Source organism: Pholcus phalangioides, unplaced genomic scaffold (assembly GCF_987345545.1).
Source record: "Pholcus phalangioides strain wild (caught in Gottingen) unplaced genomic scaffold, Ppha-v1.0 ptg000022l_1, whole genome shotgun sequence".
In the NCBI taxonomy this organism is placed as follows: domain Eukaryota; kingdom Metazoa; phylum Arthropoda; class Arachnida; order Araneae; family Pholcidae; genus Pholcus; species Pholcus phalangioides.
The window spans coordinates 14,645,974-14,669,376 of NW_028301615.1; positions in this window are offsets into that span (position 1 = coordinate 14,645,974).

Sequence of the window (23,403 nt, forward strand, 5' to 3'; positions counted from 1 at the left end):
ATTCTATGCATAACTCATACTCATTCTATGCATAACTCATACTCATTCTATGCATAACTCATTGTCATACTCATTCTATGCATAACTCATTGTCATACTCATTCTATGCATAACTCATTGTCATACTCATTCTATGCATAACTCATTGTCATACTCATTCTATGCATAACAACTCATACATATATTGTGGCATTATATCGAAGTATGATAGTAAAATTTGTTATCGTTATATCGGGGTCCAACTATATTCATCACGCATGCTAGTACCATATGGATTTTTTTCCATATTTACCAAATTCACAAATTACACTTGGATATTAAGCATAATCACAGATAAAGGCGATAAATTTCAAGTATTTATAGAATTTACCAATGACACTTGTATATAGCTGTTATGCATATTTGCCTTTAAAAGTAATGCTTAAATTATCCTTCAAATTTATAATGAGTTTTGGTTATTATGCATAATCTCTGGTAAAAGCGATGATTTTTTATACATGTATTAAATTTACCAATGACGCTTAGGTGTTAAGCATATTCGCCGGTAAAAGTCATAAATTTATCAAACTTAAGGACACAGGACTTTTGAACGATCCAAAAATCGATTTTTTTTTTAATTATTTATTATTTTACATTTTTCGACTTTCGCATGTCCTGTGTTCCCTTAACCGAGACGATTGTTAAGTATGCATAATAATCGGTTATCTATGCATAATAACTGATTTATCACTTTTTATGTAACATATCCAATTTATTCATTGTTAAATACTCAAAAATTCAAGTTTTAATTGAATATAAAGCATACGAGTATATTGGTATCGCGATACTAATAATAGTTTAGCGTCGAGTATGCCTGGTGTTGGAGGATACTATTGCCTACTAAAATCATCGTAAATACAGTCATTAACGCATTTTTCCGTTCTTTGCTTTTCATAACTTATCGTTTGTCATAGAGATGAGTGCGAAGGAGAACTCTTTCTCCAATTTTTTTTCCCCCGCTCTAGAGAGATATAATATGTAGTCAAGTCTCGCAGAGTACTTGGCGCATTAGGCTATCTTCTACTTACTCTAATCTATCAAATGTTGATGGCGTAACCGACGAAGATCAGGCACTCATACCCATACCCACCCTCAACCCGCTCCCCACCACACATACATATGTATAAGAGACTAGGATGCCGTCCCTGCCCTCGTACCTCAAGAGAAATCTTGCCCCATCTCCACCAACAGTTGATGTCAATTTAGAAATTGATGGTGGAGTACGAGCAATTCCCCATGCTGCACAGGTACCGGTGAATAATAGAGCTGCGTTAAGGGCTAAGAAAATGTACCGAGGCATCTTTTGGCTTTGCTTGGCAAGTGAACCCGAATCGACTTTAATGATGCTATCCTGAAGCATAAAACAGAAATTCCTTTGTCTAGTTACACTAAGGAGCCATTTTACATATTTTTTCTCAATCCCTATATATTTTTCTTTTCACTTTAACCGATCCACATTTGGATTGCAAATGCAGCTGAAGTCAACTTCAAAACGTATAGGAAAAAAATATCTAAAGAATATATCGCCTGATTTTTTTTGTTTATAGTGTCGTTGTTATTTGGAGCGAACTTTATTTTGGACATAAATTCAATTTTTTTCAATGTTCTGCATCATTAGAGCATTCTTCTTTAGATGTAAATGTACGTGTCTGAATTTTCATTCATATACTCTTGATGATGGCTCTTCGAATTTCGGTATAAATATTATGGTGTTTGTTTTTCTGATTGCAAGTCAAGAAATATCGTTCATTACTGAATTTAGTAGTTTGTCTAACAAATTTAGAAAACTACTCAAGCAAAATACCAGCTATAATAAACTTCGCTGCCCGGTTTTTCTCTATATATTGAAAGCATTGGAGAAAAAAATTATCTATTTTGAAGACGTAAACATGTCTGAAACGCATTGGTAGTAACTAAGTTATACTAAGGTATACCAAGGTAAAACTAAATGAAACATTCCAAAAGTCATTGTTGAGTCCGAAAAACCATTGTTTCGCGGCTGATTTTTGCCCATTTCGGGCATTCAACAGCTCTGACGATTTTTGAAGTAACCTATCGTTCAGTTCGGATCCCGTTTGGTATGTACGAATAATTTGGCGAGGATCGGCACAAAATTTTAGATTTGTATACAGAATACGCACACGCAGAATTTTTTAATACATATAAAAGTGACGAGAGAGTCTGCTGAAGATAAAATAGGCGTGTCAGTTAAACGAATATGCCCTGGACCAGAAAGCAAAGATATCACTGTTTCAGGTCGGTTTACGTCTTTCTCCAAAATTGGCCAAAGGAGTGTGAGAACAACCAAGCAATCAACCGATCATCCAACCATTGTGTCCTACACCGCAGCATCTAAGGTTAATACTCGTTCCTCTCTCTAGATGCTTTATGAGAAGACAGGTGAAACGAGGTAGCTTTGGCTTTCTTCTTTTAAGCGGTGCACAACTCTCCACTCTCAGTAATGCTTCCACTCAGCAATTTACTACTACTAAATCAGCCATATACCTCGTCTATATTCTTCTGCGGAACTTCTAACGAATTAGTACATGTGGGAATGTGCGTGTTGTGAACCTAACATAAAGTTTGTTTCTGTGTAACTCTTGTTACGCGCAGTGCTGCCACCTGTCATCAACTTTTCTAACCATGACTTAAGTGTAATGATTGAAGATTTTATCGTTGTAGGTCTGTTGTTCTCAGTGGTGAGACTTTTTTACGGGGAGATCGGCTCGCATTAGCGCATCGAAGCTGGGAACCACAAGGAGCTAAATCCAGCTTACCACTCCTATGGCGAAGGTAGGGGTTTGAAACCGAATCCTCGCAATGCGAGTGCGTCACCATGACCATCCGAGCACCACAGCGGCAATCAGCAATTTACTACCTTTTCTACCCCCTCCTCCTTTCAAGGAGAAGTAAGTTCTGGAGGAAGTACGATACTACGTCACAGTTAGCATTTATGGGGCGGCGTGTGAGTGAAGTTATTGCTTGTGAGTTAAGTGATGATCGAATATTTGCAGCGTTGCTCGATAGGTATGGGCTACTTCTACTACTCAACCACTCATGCATTTCCTGAAACTGCTCTGGGACATTTATAACGTATGTCGGAACATGTTGTGTATGTATACCTGCCGCCTAACGTATGTTTCATGCTGTTGCGCGGTACTTTCATGTGCTGATGTTGCTGCCATCTGCCTTGCATATTATAAATTTGAAAGTGAATTTTCGTGTTAGTTAAATAAAGCGTTGAAGATCTACGTGTTCTCGGTGGGCAGACTTTTCAAATGATATATCTCCTCGCATTTGAGCTTCAAAGTCAAGAAATCTCAAACAGATCTGGATTGTAGGGGAGAAGGAGCAGATGCTTCAATACCTTCCAGTAAAATATTTGTTTACATCAAGGAAGTGGTATCAAGGAAATTTTTTTAGTTCGACAAAGTTTGTTAGTTCAAGGAAGCTTGTTAGTGCAAAGGAAGTGATGTACTGAGAAGTTTGTTAGTTCAAGAAAGTTTGTGTTAAATCAAGTAAAATATTTTTTAACATCATGGAAGTTTGTGCTAGTTCAAGTAAAATATTTTTTAACATCAAGGAAGTGATTTACAAGGAAGTTTATTAGTTCAACAAAGTTTGTTAGTTCAAGGAAATTTTTTAGTTCAAGGAAATTTTTTAGTTCAAGGAAATTTTTTAGTTCAAGGAAGTTGGTTAATGCAAAGGAAGTTTGTTAGTACAAGAAAGTCATTCAACAAAATCCTTGGTCCTCAAAAGTACCTCAGTAGATTCATTTGCTTGATAATTGAAAATGTCTAAGCTGAAGTCAATCGTATTACGATGTGCTAAAGACTACAACCGATTTTATGTTTTTTAATGAGAAATTAACTGAACTGCAGCTTCTGTAACATTCGAATCATGCTTAATATAATATTCAATAAATTTTCACAAATTCTTCAGTAAATACGGAAATCGCGTATTGAACTTGCAGTTAAATGCATATCTATTGCATTAAACTGCGGGCACCTATAAACTATGATAGATCTACCACACGCATATATCATTTCGTCAAATCACTTGTCATAAAATCAATCCTATCGGTATCTCGACATTGACGCGAGCAGACCAGCTGCGACCCATAAGAGCAATGCTCTGGTATGTGTAAGTAGGCAACACATACCAGACACTCTCGACTCATACACGCTTACACAGGTACGAGCCTTGCTTCCATCATTAATTTGCTAATTTCATCTTTATCCTTTGCCGATCTGAAGTGACTGATAGAGACGACTGAGGCAGCTGAACATTCCTCACTCGAGAGAATCCCCCCGAGTGTAACTCATCCGAGTTTCCTGCTTACGGCATCTCGATTTCAGTGTTAACTAAATTTAACCTCGTCTCCATTGTTCTGGTTGCTAAACACATTTTCATTAACGCATGAGAGAGAGACATTTTCTCGATTCTCTTCGTAATACTAATGCGGCCATTGATATCTCTCGAAACGTGGAACGACAATGGGAATTCTTCTGTTATTATATAGATTTTCATAGCAGGATATAACATAACCTACATATTTTAATATATTCCAGTGTGATTACATTATCTATACACGGGAAAGGATGGCGCGGATAACGAAATACTCATAGTACATATAATATATGTCAATGAGGGAGAGGGAGAATATTGGATTCTGTATGTACACAGAGTGTTCTCATAATAACAGGAAAAATTCTGGAACATAATAGTGGGTCAAAAACTAGACATTTTCCATCAAAATACCGGAAAATGTGATATTTAAGAAATACCACATTTTCAGGCAATGAGAGAAACATTAAAAACATTAAAATTATAATTCCACAGTTTCAATGCCTCTTTTCTGTGTAAATAAAATTCATGCATTTCTTTGTTTTAGCAGTTCCAAACTTTCTAACTCATGGATACGTGAGTCAGAAAAGTAATTCATAATACGTAAATTTCGCAAATAAGAGATCCAAATTTTACAAAATATAAAATCCAAATCGAATATTTCGCATTTATTTGCAAAAGTAAAAACAAAACGAAAGGAAAATAGATAAAAAGTTTCCAAATTTATCAGCAAAAAATATTTTCAATTCAAAAATTTTGCTTCGATTTGCAAGAAATGTTTCGCATATTAAAAATTTTGAATTCACCCGAAAAGATATTTCTCCAATTTTAAAATTGCTGGTAAAAAAAACATTCAAATCGAATCTTTGGCATTTAGCTGCAAAATAATTTTTTTCAAATGAAAAATTTTGTATTCATCCACAAAAATATCTCTCAAATCAGAATTTTGCATTCATTTACAAAAAAGTGAAATGTGAAAATTTTCATTTATTCCTAAAAATAAATTCGAATCAAAAATTTTGAATTCATCCGCAAAAATATTTTTTCAAATCAAATGCATTCCTTTGAAAAAATAACTGCACTCATTCGCAAGAAAATTCAAATAAACATTTTTGCATTCATCCGCAAAAAAATTGTGAAATAAAAAATTTTGCATTCGTTTGCAAAAAAAAATTCAAATCTAAAATATTTTGCTGCCACAAACATATACTTGAGATCAAAAATTTTGCATTCTTTTGCTAAAACGAACTGATCTAACGACACAATTGTTTTATAGTTTAATTAATGTATTAAAGTATTGTATTTGGTTGAATGTCCTAAAATTGAAGCGCTCAGAGCAGCATTGCTACCTATTTTCGCTTCAAGAAAGTGTAACGTATTGAAATTTCGTGGGAAAAGTGCTAAAAATCAAATTTTCACGTTTAATTCATCAAAAACGAAGAATGGTTATTACAAAATGAAAATAGAACCTCGAATATAGAACCTCAAGTGCCTAAAGGTAACAAAACATCATTTCAAAAAAGCTTTTGTTACACCGCACCAAAAATAATGAACTTCATCTACTCTAGTAATTACACAAATGGTAATAAAAATACAGATTACAATGTCTTTATTATGATCAAAAACACAGATATTAATGCAGTACTTTGAAATAAATTATTGCACCAATGAATATTAATTATATACTAAAATACATCTAATGAAGAAAAGAGCTGTTGCTGAGGGAGAAAATCATGTAATAAAAATCATATAGGCCTGCTGGATAGACTTCATAATCCCTTGGAGCTACATAGTGTATGTATTATATGTGTGTGTGTTTTTTGTGCCGTGTAACATATGTTTCTATTTGTATATTGTATTATATATTTGTATATTGTATTATAAATTTATATATTGTATCATAAATTTATATATTGTATTATATACTTGTATATTGTATTATAAATTTATATATTGTATTATAAATTTATATATTGTATTATAAATTTATATATTGTATTATAAATTTATATATTGTATTATATATTTGTATATTGTAATTTGCTGTTTGTTCGTTTTAATTAATTATAACGAATATTACTTAATGATTGTATTTAATTTAATTTAAAATGTTAATTTGAAAATGTTCGTATTTACCACATTTATTTTATTAAAAGGAAAATTTTTGCATTTATCACATTTATTTCATATAAATGCCAATTTTTGCATTTATCACATTTATTTCATATAAATGCAAATTTTTGAATTTATCACATTTATTTCGTCAAAAATGGAATTTTTTGAATTTTTTGCATTTATTACATCCAATTGGTTAAATATGAAAATTACATGCTCATGAAGTCATTATTAAAGAGAATTAACTTCTGCGGCTATAAATCTTTGCAACTCTTTTTTTTCTGATTACTTGCTAAATTTAGTGATTAATTTTACTTCCCTGGAATTATAATGAAGCCAATGGAAAGCGCACACGGAGTTTTGAGAGCTCCGTGGACAGCTGGTCGGGAACCATTATTCCATTTGATTGAATAGCCAAGACGCAGGATACATCTAACAACAGCACTGGTGTTTGATGCAAGGTTCAACTAGACTACAGTTCATGGATGAGACTCCGCGCCTTCTATAAATACACGATGGCTTATTCCATAACAAATCGACAAAAAAAATTAAGTTATTTGCATGACTGTCTGCAATATTTTTTAAATCTGATGTACAAGGTGTCCATAATTAAAGCACCCCCATTTCGAAGCTACGTACAGCCGAAACCAGAAATCGGAAAATTGTGAAATTTTGTAGGTGACTTAATAAAGAGATGAAAATTTATTTCACCGGAAAGATTAGTTACAAATATCTCCACTAGTGGTCATTCCATCAAGAAATTACACATTCAGTTGTAAAGTTTCCATCACCGCAAGACATATTCCACAGGACGGCCATCATTTTCAGCTACCATCTGAAATCGCAATATAGCATGTTCCACAGTTGAGCGAAGTGTGTGACTGGAGATATGTGTTGAGCGTGTATGTGTGTGCGTCATAAAACGCTATCTTTAATAAAAGGTTTTAAGATCACGTGAAGTGTAAGGTAACTTACGTGTGACGTCGTAAAACATTTACAAACATAATACAGGTTTTTAAAGTAATGCGCCTTTTCTGGTAGCAATATTTGGAACTATTTTTTCCCCCGCTGAAATAAATTCCCATCCCTTTTTTACGACATCCACAAAACTTCACAATTTTTTGATCGGCTGGATTCGGCTGTAGACAGCTTTGAAATAGGCAAAAGCACTTGTATGTACAGGGTATCCATAATTAAAAAACGGAGACACTCAAATTTTCTGCGAATTGTTCAGCTTCTTTGTCTAAACTCCAAAAAAAGTTGTATTATTATTATTATTTCAATTTTTTTTTGTTGCTTAGCTACTGCATTGATGTAGTATAGAAGTGTCAAATATCAGAAAGTGGAAGACTCTTATCGCTCACCAAAATTATGTAAACGCTTGGAATATATTTTTGAATTTATCATTTTATCAAAAGTCAGCCATCATTAAAAAAAAGATTGAAGAACCACGGTTGTGTGTGCATTTTCAATGTTACAGCCGGGGTATTTGTTAAAACTTCCTGCCACACAAAATAAATTGGTTTCGTCTACCCTTTTCTGAAATACAGCTTGAAAATTGTTCTTTCAGCAGAAAATCGAAGTTTGGCTATTTCGGCAGCAATTTTTCTTCAGCCCAAGCTTTCAATTTCAGTGAATTAAACTAAAAATATGTCAGTTAGTCATTACAAAAAAATTTACTTCTCGTAATTCATTTTAGTTTCCGCGCATGTTCAAAAAATCCGATTAAATAATGAAATCCCAATAAACTAAACAAAAAAAAAAGCAGCAAACTGAATGGTTATAATTAGGGCTCGTAGTTTTATGACTTTGAAAAATGAAGTGTCACTGCTGATTGGTAAAAAAAATATCTGAAATTCAGGTGTTTTAACCTATCAGCAAAGAAGTTTCATCTTTAGGTCATAAAAATCCGAGCCCAAGTTATAATCGTCATTTTTTCTTCCGAGCAACATCAGATCAGAGGATTCCTTCATTTTGCACGTACTCGTTTAACCGATGCTAAATACATTTTATTATATATTCAGTTGGATTCCGTGTTCACCGTGTCGTATCGTATTGGTGATTTAACTGTAACACACAAGTCATGAAATAGAACTTTTTGTAGAAGAAAAACAAAGATATATTTTTTCGTCTTTTAACGCAGTCTTTATTTGTTTTTTTTTCCAGCTGCTGAATACAAAGATGACGTTCTGCTGAATTTCATGAATGCTTAGACGTCCGTGAAAAATCACTTTCCTTCGCTATGTTAGCTTTTCTTTTCCTGTATACGGTATACGAGGTCCTTCCGTTGTCCACGGCGTTTGTTAACACACCTTCCATTAAATATATTGCATTAGCATTTTGATCTATAAAGTGATCCACATTGGAAGACTTCATTTTTTTCTTCTCGGTATTTTAGATTCATTTGTTTATTTTACAATGTTTTTTTAAGGTACAAAAACATATAGTACTGCTCGATACACTGATTTTGTTTCCAAAGATATTTCAGTGATTTTATAGTGATTTCGGAGCACTGATTCCGAATCTGACGTTCGTTTTGTTGGATTGACTCTAATCTCGGAGATAGAGTGAAAATCAAACTTCAGTAGTGATACATAAGCATCACAAATAATACACTGAAACTATAAGGGTTTGGAGCTGTGTAAGTCAAAAGACTAAAGGTAGAAAGTACAACAAAATGTATAAATGTCACAAAATACATAAATCTAAATTTTCGTACGGTGCTCCAACTTCCAATAAGAAAGTTGCTGCTTTGTCTCTCCTGATGCCAACAAAAAAAAAAAAAATCCATGTTTCCAAGTGGAATATTCACAGAGACTACATGTTTGTATAATTATTTTTATAGTTTTTTCTCTCAAATTTATTTATTTTTCTCTCGCCGCATGGCATGGAGCTAATCTAATACAGCTGCTATATATATAGATAGGTGTCACACGTTGGCGGTTAAAAACATTGATTTGGCTCCGGCCGGGCGGTCTTACATCAGCACATCGAGCTTTGACAGGGGATCTCCGATCACTTCGTGAAAAATGTCCAGCCAAATTACAAATCACTTCTGTAATTCGGACTTCCTCCAAAATTTTGGCCAATTCGCGAAGTGGCCGGCCCGTCGCGTATTGACCGCACGTCGGGCTTTTCGCAGTAACATCTACCATGACATTTTCAAATACAAATTTAACTATAGGATGTATATACAAATAGGAAATCAAAAAATACAACGGGAAAATCATCCAACAAGCAAAAAAAATTAAGAAAAAATATTTAAAAAAAAATGGAAAATATAAATACAACCAATATAAATAAAAGGAATAGTATTGTAAAAATGCCCGTAAAGATGCCAATATGGTTGCCATAAATGAAATACAGCAACCCAATAGAAATAAATCAGGAAAAAAACAACTAAAATGCATTTCCCATAAAGATATGGTTGTCATTCAATTATATACGGATTGATTCTCGATTACAGACACACAGCTGCCGCGCTATGTTTATGTGATCTTTTTATTACATTAAGTAGATTTATTAAACTAAAAATATCTTCTGCGTGAATTCAATTCCCATCATGTATGGATTTATTTATTGCATTTAACATCAAATTCTGTATTTTCCAAGGATTCAGTTATCCGAGTTGAGTCTGGCCAACATCATCATAGTATAATAAGGGTGCTAATGTATATTCGAGCACATACAAATGATACCTAAAAACCCATTAACAAATAACAATTACTTTTTTGTTCAGAGACAACATTTGGAAAAAAAATGTGTACTATAACGTTTTTTGTCATTCTTTTAAATGCCTAAAAACACACGGGATAAAAGAAAATAACTTTTGTTCCGAGAGTAAAAGCGAAATCTTGTACACACATAAATCTGCTTTCTGTTTTAACTCCCCCCCCCCCCCCTCTTTTGTCTCGTTTCTTTATTTAAAATTGATGCTAGCTCTTTTGTGTACTCAATATCCATTTATTTCGATAATGATTTACCTTAACCGGTTGCCTCGGAATTCCCTGTTCTATATACTATAATCTCTCTACTCCTACTCATTGCTATCTATAAAGGTTAGACACTCAAATTTCTTCGGGATACGAGAATCTGCGGGGCTGATTCTCAGAAGTATTAGTGATTCAATATTTACATCAGAATCATTGTGTCTATCCTAAAAGTACTTCAAGTATTATGTACAAGGTGTTCCAGAAGACTGTCCAATAGGAATACACCTAATATACAGGCTGTCCGGGCTAAATGTATTCAAAAGTTTTTTTCTATTTAACCATACATGCACCTCGTAAACTACTGGGGAATATTTAATGAATTAGTATATTCCGCGAGTATATTAGTATATTAGAGTATATGCGCCTCGAAGTCGAAAAACCGCAGGAGATGGCAAACGATGTGTTTCGAACCTGGATCCTCACGATGAGAGTCTAGGATGACTCCTACTCGACCGCACAGCGGCAATGCCTTATACTGAGAGGGCACAACCCATAATTCAATACTCCAAAATGAACTGCCGAACAGAAGAACATACTTGGATAGACATTCCTAAGAAAAAAACTTGATGGTACACAGCACATATAAAGCACATTTCTACATGCAACAATTTGTTAGAAGTTTCTCAGAGGAATGTTTACGAGGTGCACGTCCGATTCACTAACAGTAGTAGCATGAGGACGCCACAGCGTACTGTTCAGTGTTTTGATCATGCTAGCTCAATTGAAACCGTTGACGCATATTGAACGCCGTTCAAAAACTGAGAGGCTTCTGGTGTGATTTGAAACAGCGTCTTCAGCAATTAATTTAATGATACTTTAAAATACCAAACACAGTTTGGACATCTGCAATCTGGACTAATGGTGGCCATTGAAACTAAATTAGCCTTTAAATAAACTAAAGGAGTTGTCCTCTTTTATGCAATTTAAGATTTCAATATGTATACTCTCACTATATAAGCCGTTACTTTTGGATATCTATAGCCTGAACACCCTGTATTCTATGGTTGATTCTACAGTTGAAGCAAATATAAAGAAAAGATGATCAGACAAGAATTTCAAATGTAATATTGATAGCTCCGTAAAATAAAAATTGAAGTAAACATATTAAAGAATATTTCGAAGGTCCCCGACCAAAAAATTTGAATTACTCAAATTTTAGCTGCTACTCTACAGATAGAAATTTCCATTGCGTAATGTCTGGATATGAATTGGTCGATTTTCATCGCATTCTACGTGCTAAAATGATTAAGTTTCATTTTCAGGAATTAAAGATTGCAAAAATTAAGAAATTCAATCACCGATATACCGTGAGAATTTTGTCAAAATCCTACGGGAAAAATTTCTTTCAGTACAGTGGAGAGAGGAAAAAAATTTACTGAATTTAATTTTATTTTTGGGACCATAGCTATCATTTCACAGAAGAATTTCACTATTTTTCCGATCATTTTCCTGTACTTTGCTTCAATTTTAGAACCAACCCTAAAAATTTCAACTCTTCATTAAATACCTCCGTATACGCGTATTGAGATCATACCTGGGTTTTAGAGTATTAAAGTGCAAGAGAAAAATGGCTACACGAGCTTATCTGATCGGAAGAGATAGAGGTGTATATACACTTGTATGTTTTCGAAAAATTCAATGTTCAACATGATTTTTACGAATTTAAGCAACGTAGCTGAAAGACATGAGACTTCCACACCTGCATTCCTCGTGAAGTTTGTCTTGAGCAAATAATAGACCTTTCCCTCGAAACGGAATTTTTCCAAGAAAATACGGGATTCACAAATTACATCTACTGATATTGAAGAAGAAATATGGCACGAACATCTAAAGTATTAAAAAAATATGAAATTGAAAAATTAAGATTGTTCGATGCTTGAAGAATGGATGGATATATAAGGATTTACTTGACCTCTCATTCGATTCTCCGGTTTTTTTTTTCCGTCTCACTGTGATATCTTTTAAAGGATCTCCGTCGATTTAGAATCTCAGTTTCGAGCTAATTTTTTGATATTACGGCACTCATCCTCCTGGATATACCGGTATCATCTTCTGTTTAATGAAGGATTAAATTTCAATTATCCTTTAATTAACTCATTGGCACGCTTGCTTGGATTTCGGAGAGGAAATATTAATTACATAAGCCTTCGCGAATTACATCCGTATATACACGAGTTATACGTGTGTGTATATATTTATTTATTTATGTCTGTGAACGCCTCACATTTTCGGCGGAGGATTCAAAGAGAATTTCTTATTTTTCATTAAGATAATTTTCTTCAGAATTTTCGAGAATCAAACAGCTTCTGTGAAACACGAAATACCAAAGTGGGGAGGGTAAGGGAATCGTGAATTTTTCTCAGAATCAAATGAACATTTTTATTTCACTTTGGAATTTCGCATGTTGAATAACCTACTCGCGAGTTGAAACGTGTTGTTTGTCGAGAATTGCGTTACTGTGTTTAAGTTTGCTAAATTATAAATGAATATTTTAATACTCAGGGTGCTTACCAGTCTGATTATGATCATAGATTTTATTAACTATGCTATTGATCCGTAAATATTTGAAATGCGGGATTTTTGCCTCAAAGACGATACGTAGAAATCGAAAACGAGGTTTTAAGTGAAGACCAACCTTGCATGAAAATTCAGAATATTTGCAGACCTCCAATATGATACTTAAATAACATGAAAATGTACCATCTTCACTTCCAAAATATGAAAAACAGATGACAGCGCCAACTGTAACTCGTAACGATCACAATTCAGAAGCATAAATATGTTAAAGGGCCGCATATACAGTCAGAACTCACATTCAGGCATGTACCCATTCGTTATAAACTTCACAGATGAATGTGTACGAAGTGCATTGCATGTACGATTAAGAAGTGGTATTTCAATTACAAAACGGTTTTCTGCATACATTTCTCATAATAGGATTCGAAATACACCGTCTTTGTAATAAACCATGTACAGGTGACGCCGGCAGTATTATAATTCAACTCTGATAGTAATGATCCGAATCTATGCATCTTTCTAGCCACAAAGTTACAGATGCTAACTAAATATACTATCACGTTAAAAAAACTGTAAAAAGGAAGCCAGATGAATAAAGTCTGATAAAAATCGTTTAACCTATACATGGCAACAAACGAAGGCTTAAACAACATTTAAAATATCACACAATATCGAAGCAAACTAAATTTTCAATACAAAATTAAAAAAAAAAATTCATCTAAAGGACAGACACTAACAAGGAAGGATCCCAAGGTGACATTTTCGGAAAGTTTTGAAAAAATTACCACTTATTGTACATTTAAATGTACAAAGCAATATAAAAAAATCCGGCGGAATTAGTATGGGTCACTTAAAAAAAATCTAAATATTAATATTTTGTACGCCAATAGATGCCAAAAATGAGTTTGCAAAATCCCGCAATCCCCTTAAATGATGCCATTCAAACAACACAAAATCAGGTATAGAACAGAAGAAGAAGCCGGAAAGAAAGAAAAATGAGAGCTGTAGAGCGTGTGAAAACAGTGAAAAAGTCATTTTTAAAAAGAAGTACGAGAGAGGCAATGAATAGCCACGAGTTTTCATTTTAATAATGTTTTGCGGCTTTGCTGCTATTATTTTATTATATATGTTTCTAGGTGAGAGGCTTGTACTTAATTTTTTTAATAATATTTTGAGGACGAAAGTTTAGGACCTTTTCCTTGCAAGTAAACTGCAAAAGTACTTAAAAAAATCTCCAAAATCTCGAAGCGTTAAAAAGAAAGAACAAAAAATCGAACGACTGATGGAAGTAGAGGAACTTTATATATATAATCCTAAATAATTAACTCTGAAAATATTTTTTTCTTCAAAATGACAAAAAATTAAATAAAAACGTTGAAAACGAATCAAATTCCAAAACAGAATTCGAAATTAAACAATTTTTTTCGTGTCTTAAACGATGATGATTAACAAGAAAAACTGATGATAAATGGATGCAATCCAATAGTACAAGAATTTGAATTCCTAAATCAATCAACGACAACAACTAATTTCAGAAAAAAGTGACTATGCCCAAAAAATCCAGCCTAGTTCTGACGGTTCACAAGGAGGCTGGTTGAACACCAACACCTCCTACAGAAAGAAGGCCTCCTCACTTTGGTCGTGACGTCAACAAGTATTTCATTTTCCCTCGGAATATTCAGGTAAAAAAATTCCCGGTTCGTGCCAGTAACATCGTTGTGCGGAAAATAAATGACCAGGCTCAGAATTGGCGATTTTTATGCTCCACATGCATTCACCATACGACATTTGTGAGCCAATCAGGAAGATTCTACTCCAAAATAAGAAGAAACGAAATACCATGCTGTGGTTCAAAATGCGGCAAACTTGCTAGGCAGTCTTAATGACGTTACAGATGAACTTGGCAACCCGTGCGGAAGCCTTCTATCTCTAGGAGGTGCTGGTTCAACGTACACCAAATTACTAATGAAATTCGATGTTGAAAAATTATTTTCTCTCACAGTATAAATCATTGATTCAAAAAGTGTATATGTTACAGTAAATGTGATACCGGATAACGCGCGGGATGTGTCCGGTCTTCAAAAGTCAAAGCTAAATGTGATAAATGCGTTTTTATTAAACAACATAACCAGTTATTATGCATACTTACCAAGCATTTTTGTAAGTTTGAGAAATTCACCTAAATTTATCACTTTTACCGATTATGCATAGTACTAAAGCGTCGTTGATAAATTTGATATATTCCCTAAATTAATCACGTTTACCGGCGATTATGCATAATATCTAAGCGTCGCGTCGTTTGTTAACATCATAAATTGTACTATATAATATACTATAGGTATACATGATAATTATACATCTATTGTATTATTATATCGTAGTACGACTATATTCATGAATTTTTTTTTCATATTTATCAAATTCACCAATTACACTAGGGTATTATCCACAGGCACAGATAAAGGTGATATATTTCAAGTGTTTATCTGATTTGCCAACGACGATTGGATATTATGCATATTCGTCGATAAAAGTGATAAATTTATCAAACTTACAAAGACAATCAGTAAGTAAGGTATAGTCACTTGTTATTATGTATATAGCACCCGATTTATCACATTTACCGTGACATATACAGCCGTTATATCTTAATGAAAAAGCTATTATTTTTCATTTAGATATTTAGGTTCCTCAGAAAGCAGAAGATATGGGTCCACGGGGGTACCGGTACTTAGCACAACTGCTCACATCAAGGCATGGTCATCAGAGAGATGGTATCACCACATCACCTACCGTCATCTGTACTGAGGATGTTCGACATAAAAATGGACGAAATGACTCGAATGCAAGAAAACAACTGGAAACTTATAATTCCGCACAATATCTATTGTCTTAACATTCACATTCTCAAAAGTAGTTTTTACTATAATTTCAGATGAATCAATGAAATCATTCATAAATTACGGACGAAATTATGCGAAGAAATAGAATGAATTCCCTCCAAACATTCAAATTCTCGAGCTCATTTGACCTAATGGGGAGCGAACAAGAGGCACTAGCATCAGATACTCTGTAAGAGAACAGTGAAAAAATAGTAATAAACTCGTAAGGGGAAGCTCAGTTATAGCCACCGAAGTAAGAATAAAAGCTATTAATTTTCTTATTACCCTGTTTCTCTCCATTTTCGCTCTTTTGAGAATCTTTTCTTAATGAAGTTATTTCAACCAATTTACGAGCTTAATTTCATTTCCTCTACTCAGAGGAAAGATTCACTTACAACGAGTCGAGAGAGAGAGAGAGAGACTCTTTTCAAAGAAGATACCGGAGAGGAGGTTGTAATTGCCAGAAAGTCTTTTGACACGCTAATTTGAGAGCGCAGAAATAAAATAAAAGCCAAAAAAAAAAAAACTGTTTTAGAAGGAACGAGGCAAGAAGGAAAAAAAAAGTGAAATTTCGAATGAAAGAGAATTCTGTTGGCTTAAGGTGGCACCAGGAAGAAGAAGATAAGTAAAGCTGAAACATGGCTGAGTGTTCATGGGAACCTAGAGGAAACTTAAATGCACTTCTGTTTTTCCTCTTTAGTTCACGTTCCACGATAATTTAGAAGAAAAGATGATAATAATCTTAAGACTATTCAAGAATTTAAACTCTTTCTTGCACCGTAATGAAATAATAATTTGAATTCTTATAGAAATTTGGAACATGTTTTTGAAAAAAAAACAATATTTGTTATAAGGACATTGTATTTTTTTTCTCGTTATTTCGTAAAAAAATTATATTATGTCTTTAAATGTTTTTCCTTCAATTAGTAAATTAGTAAAACTCGGGTAGACATATTAAGAAATTCCAAACTTTTTTTTCATGGGGGAAAGTGTTATTCTAGTGTTTGTAATTGTTGAAAAGGGGAATTAAAAGCCTACTCACGCTGAGGAACACCATTGCGTGGAACTTTCATTTGAACGTCACCTATGCATGCGATTGGCTGCTTCCGCAATGACATCTGCCGGAGCTTGTCAAACTCTTTCAGCTTTACCCATGTTGGATTATTTTAATTTTAGTGGCTGCCGATGCCATTTTTCACAGTCGGTGTTACTATGCGTTAAGTCACAGAATTTTTGAAGCACGATATATTACGACCACGTGTACGGACGTTCTGGCAAAACACAAACTTACTGACTGACGTTGACTGGCAAAAAACGTTGCAGACGTTAGTCGTGGTTAAGCACGTCAAGTAGATCAGATGTCAATGCCGAAGAATCAAAAACCATCAATTGTGCAACGTTCAATAGTCGACGAGAAAATCCATGTTCGAACCCTGTTGGCGGCACAGTGGTGGGTCGGCTGAAAATTGTTTTCTGTAGTTTTCCAACTTGGAAGCGCGAATGCAATCCGTGTTCATTCTTCAAGACGTTTCATTTCTACCCATTTGAAAAGTCTCGCCGCAGAGAGCAGATATTCATTCAACATGATACTCACTTAACGTGAAAACTTAAACATTTCCCACCTTCAATTCAAAATTTTATTTGAAATATATATATGTATATATATATATGTATATGAGATTGGCAAGAAAAAAAAAATGTGTAAGGCAGATGGCAGCACCCTCTAAAATACGAAACAAGCCCAACTTCGACAACATAGATGAGTTAGGTGCCTCATATACACTCAGAACGCTCTTATTCCCAAGGGATCAGCATGATCCGTCCAGGGAATTTGTTAGTGTTAGTAAACATCCATGCCCGAACCGGGATTCGAACCCAGACCTGCACAGTGAGTAGCTAGTTCCCTAACCACTCGACTGCCAGGCGGCATTTCATTAGAAATTCCGTAGAAGGAATGTGCACGAGTAGCAGCATTTACGGTTAAGTAGTGGTAATGACGCCCAAACGGAGTACCTTTGTTGGTTACACATCATTGAGCTATGCGAGATCATACGCAGAATCAACTTTTGAAGAGTGCACAGAAGGTTTGCTAAGCACAAAAAATGTTCTTCCCGCGATATTTTGAGTCACCACCCTTCAAAAAACATTTAAATTAACTGAAATTAGTTAAAAATTACTAATTTCTTATTGTACTTGTAACTTTAGACTAGCGATCTCCAACGTGTTGCTCGAGAGTACCAAGATTGTTCAATGCCTGTGTTCGATTTCGTGCTCATGAGCAATTAATCAAAGGGTTCAATTAAACACCCCTGCAAGAATTACAGTCGTGCAGAGTTCAGTCACACGCATGTTAACTTTGCCGTAAATGTACTCTTCATGTTATGCGTGAAAGAAACTCAAAAAAGGTTGAAGACCAGGGCCGTCATTTCAACTTTTTCCAGGGGGGGGGGGGCAAAACACATATACTCAATGTATGTATATATATTCTATCATTTCTAGTGCATTTTCAAAAGCCGGGGGGGGCAACGGCCGGCCCTCCCTCCCCCCCCCCCCTAAATGACGGGCCTTTTGAAGACTCCCTGCTTTATAGACAATCATTTCTTCCTAAAAAACTTCTTTTTCACTAGAGTTTTTATTTTATTATTTTCTTTATTAAGATGACTGACACGTGCATTTTAAACAACTCATCAATGTCTACATAAGTTTTATTATCTTAGCCCTTTCGCAACCGCGTTGGAGAGAATTGAAAAGAGGCTAAAAAAACGAATAAGTTGCCAAAAAAAATTGTTAAAGAGCCTCTAGACACTGAAATCTACACTACTGTATTCAGAACTGTGAGACAATTTCCAGATTCAATAGTAGTGGTGTGTATTCGATTCATTAAAAGGGCTGTTGCAACGAATTTGGAGATCCGGAGCCGAAACATTTTTCGAGGATTATGATTTGATATATTTCCAAAGGCAGAATTCGACATCCATAGGTTCATCCATCTTAATTAATCCTAGTTACAGAATTTACAGAAATGGCGTATAACACATTTCGAGATACAGAAATTCAGCATTAATGAAAAACATAACTCCGTAATTGATAAAAAATTATAATTAATGAAAAGATAGTTACACTGAAGAAATACTTTCAGAATTATTCACTGAAGAAATACTTTCAGAATTATTCACTGAAGAAATACTTTCAGAATTATTCACTGAAGAAATACTTTCAGAATTATTCACTGAAGAAATACTTTCGGAACTACTGATAGAAATAATTTCAGAATTACTGGTAGAAATATTTTCACAATTACTGATAGAAATAATTTCAGAACTATTCATAGAAATAATTTCAGAACTATTCATAGAAATAATTTCAGAACTATTCATAGAAATAATTTCAGAACTATTCATAGAAATAATTTCAGAACTATTCATAGAAATAATTTCAGAACTATTCATAGAAATAATTTCAGAACTATCCATAGAAATAATTTTAGAATTATATATAGAAATAATTTCAGAACTACTTACTAATATAAATTATTTCAGAACTACTTACTAATATAAATTATTTCAGAACTACTTACTAATAGAAATTATTTCAGAACTACTTACTAAAAGAAATTATTTCAGAACTACTTACTAATATAAATTATTTCAGAACTACTTACTAATAGAAATTATTTCAGAACTACTTACTAATAGAAATTATTTCAGAACTACTTACTAATAGAAATTATTTCAGAACTACTTACTAATAGAAATTATTTCAGAACTATTCATAGAAATGATTTCAGAACTATTGTGGCAGAACAGATGTGGCATTGATTCCAGTGCTGCCAAGGGGTAGTAGGGGATATAGGAGTAGGATCCACCAATTCAATATAGGCCTGAAGGACATTTGCTCCTCACTTGGGGTCACGTTCTTGGAGCTTCCCGCATTTACCGATAGGTGGCTTCGTTCGGATGGGATCCATCTAAATAAGAGAGGGGTCTGGGAGGTTTACGATAGTCTTAGGTCAGGTTTTTTACTCCCAGACCACGTAGTCGGGAATGCGGGTTAGTTAATGATAATCACAACAGTACTGACGGGGAATTACCCACCTCTGACTTGGATGGCTTCTCGATTGACAACAAACCACCGGGCAAATTAAAATGTGTGTTAATAAATGCCAGGAGCTTGGGTAACAAGAAAGATTTTTTAGAAACTATGATAGTTGTGGAGGACTTGGATCTTATAGCCATTACAGAATCTTGGGCAAACGATGGGGATGAATCTTTCTTACACATCTCCGGATACGATACTTTTTTGAGAAATAGATCTGATAGGAAAGGGGGTGGAGTGTTGATATACGTGAAATCATGTTTGAAGGCTAGAGAGTGTAACGTGCAGAGAAGTGATATTGAAACCATATGGGTTGAACTTGAGAACAAAAGACGTCATAAGCTTATTGTTGGGGTTTGTTACAATCCACCGAATAGGGATCAAAACTATATCGCCAAAATGCATGATGAAATTTCCTACATGTGTAAGCGAAAGAGGGTTCTCATACTAGGGGATTTCAATTACCCGGGTATTGATTGGGAGAACCTTTCATCTGGAAATCAGTATGAAAGAGACTTTCTTAAGTTGGTGCTCGAAAATTTTTTGTATCAGCATGTATCAGAAGCCACTAGGGGTACTGCTATTTTGGATTTAGTTCTTACTAGTTCTGAGGATCTAGTTGAACATGTTTCGGTGGGGGAAGAGTTTTCTTCCAGTGATCATCGTATCGTCAGATTTCTCTGTAACTTTTCCTCGGGTAAGGTTGATAACAAAAGACTGGTTCCTTGTTTTCGGAGAACTAACTTTGATGTTTTGCGAAGAAGGTTAGCGGAAGTTTTCAAAGACCGGTTGGAATCAGTAGGGGTGGTAAGTCAATGGGAAGAATTTAGTACGAAGCTGTCCTCTGTTTTGCACGACGTCATACCCTTTGTTCGAAAAAAGCGTGTTTGTACATCACACCCTCTATGGTTCACGGATAGCGTGCGGAACCTTTATCTTGAAAAGAAAAGAGCATTCAGAGAGTATAAAAGTGGACGAGGTGACCTATCATTGTTTACTGATAAAAGAAGACTGTTGAAGAAAGCGATAAGGGATAGTAAAAAGCAAGTTGAATCTAGGTTGGCAGATAACATTGGCTCTGACCCAAAATCATTTTTTCGATACGTCAATAATGGATGTAAGGGGACAGTTGGCCCCCTCTCGATAGGAGGCTCAAAAGTAGAGAGCAATGTAGGCATGTGTAGTGCTTTCAATGACTTTTTCGCGTCGGTTTTTAATGGAGATAATGATATTCGATATACGGGTGTTGCATGGGGTAATAAAACGCTCAACGATATTCAAGTGGAAGACGTGGAGGTCCTAAATCTTCTAAGAAATGTATGTGCAAGCAAAGCACCAGGACCAGATGATATCTATCCCAGGGTTCTCAGGGAAGGTGCTAATGAATTGTTGGGGCCAGTCGCACAGATATACAGGAGTAGTGTTGCTGAGGGTATCGTCCCGAGAGATTGGAAACTGGCTAACGTTGTTCCGATATTTAAGAAGGGTAGTAGAGAAGTGGTGTCTAATTATCGTCCAGTGAGTTTGACGAGCTCCCTCTCGAAAATTTTGGAAATTATCATCAAAAGGCAGTTTGTGAAGTGGATAGACGAGAATAATGTATTGTCGGATAATCAGCATGGGTTCAGGAAGGGGAAGTCATGTGTAACTAACCTCCTTTGCTTCTATGATTACGTGACTAAGGCTTTGGGTAAGAGCAAAAATGTCGACGTTGTTTACCTTGATTTCCAGAAGGCATTCGATCGGGTCCAACATGGCAAACTCTTGAAGCGTTTACACGAGATTGGAATAGGGGGCAACTTGCTGAATTGGATAGAATCGTGGTTAAGAGATAGGTCGCAACGAGTTATGGTGAACGGGGAATTCTCTGGTTGGACAGACGTCACAAGTGGAGTTCCTCAGGGAAGTGTCCTTGGCCCCATACTTTTTTCACTTTTTATCGATAAACTCGATCAGGGTATCGATGGAATTACTAGCAAATTCGCAGATGATGTGAAGCTAATGGGGGTAATCGGGATTGAAAGCGATAGGGAGTTGCTCCAGACCAACTTAAACAAGATTGCAGCATGGGCAAATGAATGGAGCATGACGTTTAGCGTAGATAAGTGCATGGTCGCTCATTTTGGTTCGAACAATCCACGGTTCTCTTACGAGTTGAATGGTGTCACTATCCCGGATGCAACTAGAGTCACCGATTTGGGAATTCTCATTGACGAGCGACTTAAGTTTTCTGAACATTGTTCAGCGGTTGTCAAAAAAGCGAATAGAATGCTTGGTCTCATTTTCAAAAAGGTCTCTTCGCGTTCTCCTAAAGTCATTCTTCCTCTTTTTCGAGGCTTAGTTCGTCCTGGACTGGAGTATGCTGTAAGGTTTTGGAGACCATACCTACAGAGGGACATAGACTTGGTTGAAGGGGTGCAGAGAAGAGCTACGCGTGTCCTTATTGGCACACAAGGCTTGAGTTATGAAGAAAGACTTCATTTTTTGAATATGTTTACATTGGATGAACGCAGGTGTCGAGGAGATATGATCGAAGTGTTCAAAATTTTCAATGGGATGGATAGGATGGACCATGAACTTTTAGTACACCGCCAATCGACTGCTTTTACAAGGGGACACCAGTATCGATTGGTGAGGGACAATGCAAGGTTATGGTGTCGCAGGGCATTTTTCTCCAATAGGGTTGTTAATAAATGGAATAGCTTACCCCCGGAGGTAGTAAATTGTAACACAATTGACACGTTTAAAAAGAAATACGATAAACATGTTGGGGTAAATCGAGAAGCTATCCATTCTTAGAATAAGACAACCATAAGTATTCTTTATGGGCATTGTATAATATTTTATCATGTGTATATATTGTTTGTAATTTGTGTTAATTGCATTTTTAATTGGGTTGCTGTATTTTTGAAACATATGACAACCATATTTTTATGGGCATCTTTTTATCAGCCACCTCGTTGGGCATTTTGCCTGTTGTGGCGTTGTATTTGTATTTGTATTTGTATTTGTATTCATAGAAGTCATTTTAGAACTATTCATAGAAATAATTTCAGAACTATTCATAGAAATAATTTCAGAACTATTCATAGAAATAATTTCAGAACTATTCATAGAAATAATTTCAGAACTATTCATAGAAATAATTTCAGAACTACATACTAATAGAAATAATTTCAGAACTACATACTGATAGAAATAATTTCAGAACTACTTACTAATAGAAATTCTTTCAGAATTACTGATCGAAACAATTTCACAACTTATAGGAAATAATTTCAGAACTACTTATTAATAGAAATTATTTCAGAATTACTGATCGAAACAATTTCACAACTTATAGGAAACAATTTCAGAATTTTTTAAAGTAACAATTAATGGAAAAAATTAATAATTGTTGAAAGAAATAATTTCAT